Source organism: Pteropus vampyrus, unplaced genomic scaffold (assembly GCF_000151845.1).
Source record: "Pteropus vampyrus isolate Shadow unplaced genomic scaffold, Pvam_2.0 Scaffold56, whole genome shotgun sequence".
In the NCBI taxonomy this organism is placed as follows: domain Eukaryota; kingdom Metazoa; phylum Chordata; class Mammalia; order Chiroptera; family Pteropodidae; genus Pteropus; species Pteropus vampyrus.
The window spans coordinates 333,484-336,282 of NW_011888837.1; positions in this window are offsets into that span (position 1 = coordinate 333,484).

The following is a 2,799-nucleotide window of genomic DNA, read 5'->3' on the forward strand; positions in this document are numbered from 1 at the left end:
GAGGCCTGCACTACGGGAAATACTGAAAGGTGTAAGCTCACCTAAAACAAAATGACCAAAAACAATATATAATTAAGAGTAAAGTGACTATCAGGCAAATAGAAGCAGAGGATGCAACCGTTACAAAGAATAGGACATTATAAGCTCAAATAAGAAGAAGAGAATTATTATAACAAGATAGTAATGAATGTTCAGCATACAAGGAGACGAATTGAGATAACGATGACTGAAAAGGGGAGATTCAAAGATTTGAATTTGCAAAGGAGAATGGAGATAAAGGACACGCAGAAGAAAATGAATGACTGTATATATAACTATCTTTTACATATTCGCAATGGTAACCAGGTACAGAAGATTCAGAATTGAAGTATATAACATAAAGCAAGAAGAACCAGAGGTAAAACCCACAAGCCAACCAAAATAAAGAAAACAGAAACACAGGGACAAAGAAGCAATGGAAACATCGAGCTACCAGAAAGCAAAAGATAAAATGGCTATAAGAAGACCTCATATTTCAATAATTACCCTAAATGTAAATAGACCAAACTCACCAATAAAAAGGCACAGAGTTGCAGAACGGATCAAAAAACAAAACTCAACCATACACTGCCTCCAGGAGACACACCTCAACTCCAAAGACAAATGTAGACTCAAAGTGAAAGGGTGGAAAATGATGTTTCAAGCAAATGGCATTTAGGAAAAAGCAGGAGTAACAGTATCAGATAAAATAGACTTCAAAATAAAAAGGTAAAGAAAGATACTGAGGGACACTTTAAAATGATAAAGGAAATCATACACCAAGAAGACATAACATGTAGTAATATCTATGCTCCCAATCAGGGAGTCTCGAAATATGTAAAGCAATTATAACAGAACTAAAGAGAGAAACAGACCAAAACACTATCAAAGTAGGGGACCTAAATACTCCACTGTCAGATATGGACAGATCATCCAAACAGAGAATTAATAAAAAAAATAACATCCTTAAATGACACATTAGACCAACTAAACATAATTGACATTTACAGAGCCTTCCATCCCAAAACGGCTGCTTATACATTTTTCTCTAGTGCACATGGAATGTTCTCAAGGATCGACCACATATTGAGACACAGAGATAGCCTCAAAAAATATAAGAGAGTTGAAATCATACCAACTATATTCTCTGATCATAATGCTTTGAAACTAGAGATCAACTGCAAAAAGAAATCAGGAAGAACCACGAATACATGAAGATTAAACAACATGCTACTGAAGAATAACTGGGTCAGAGAAGAAATAAAAAGGGATATCATGACATACATAGAAATGAATGATAATGAGAGTACAACATATCAAAACTTTTGGGACATGGCAAAAGCAGTCATAAGAGAAAAGTACGTATCATTATGGGCCTATCTCAAACCCCAAGAATTAACCCAAATAAACAACCTAACGCCTCATCTTAAAAAACTAGAAAAGGAAGAACAAATGAAGCCTAAAGTCAGCAGAAGGAAAGAAAGAATCAAAATTAGAGCAGAAATAAATGAAATTGAAAACAAACAAACAAACAAACAAAATAGTAAAAATAAATGCAACAAAGAGCTGGTTCTTTGAGAAGGTTAATAACATTGACAAACCTCTGGCTAGACTCACTAAAGAAAAAAGAGAAAGGACACAAATAAACAAAATCTGGGATGAAAGAGGGAAAATTACAACCAATATCATAGAAATACAAAGGATCATACAAAAATACTATGAAAAATATATAACACCAAATTTAATAACCTAGAAGAAATTGAGCAGTACTTAGAAAAATACTGGTTCTTCCGAGACTGAATCAAGAAGAACAGGAAAATCTAAATAGGCTGATCAGCAGTATGGAAATTAAAATAATCATCAAAAACACCAACCAAAAAGTAAAAGTGCAGAACCAGATGACTTTACCAGTGAATTCTATCAAACATTCAAAGAAGATTTGATTCTGATTCTCCTCAAACTCTTCCAAGAAATTGAAGAGGAGGCAATACTTCCCAACTCATTTTATGAGGCCAATATTACCTTCATACCAAAATCTGGTAAAGATAACACAAAAAAGAAAACTACAGACCAATATCTCTCATGAACACAGATGCAAAAATCCTAAGTAAGATACTAGTGAACCAAATACAGCAACATATTAAAAAGATTATACACCACGATCAAGTAGGCTTCATCCCAGAGGCCCAGGGATGGTTCAACATACATAAATCAATTAATGTGATACAGCACATTAAACAAATTAAAAAATAAGAATCATACGATCATATCAATAGATAGATACAGAAAAAAACCTTCCACAAGATACAGCATCCATTTATGATCAAAACACTTCAAAAAATCAGAATAGAAGGAAAGTACCTTAACATAATACAACATTATACTTAATGGTGAAAACTAAAAACCCTCCAAGATCAGCAACAAGGCAAGGCTGTCCACTATTGCCACTGTTATTCAATATAACATTGGAGATCCTAGTGAGTGCAATCAGACAAGAATAAAAAAATAAAAAAGGCATTCAAATAGGAAACAAAGAAGTCAAACTGTCACTATTTGCAGATGACATGATTCTCTATATAGAAAACCCTAAAGACTCAACAAGAACTCTACTAGAAACAATAAGCAAATACAGTAATGTCTCTGGATACAGAATCAATGTTCAGAAATCCATAACGTTCCTATACTGTAATAATGAAGTGTCAGAAAAAGAAGTAGAAAAAATAATTCCTTTTGCAATTGCAACAAAAAGAATAAAATACCTAGGAATAAATCTAACAAAAC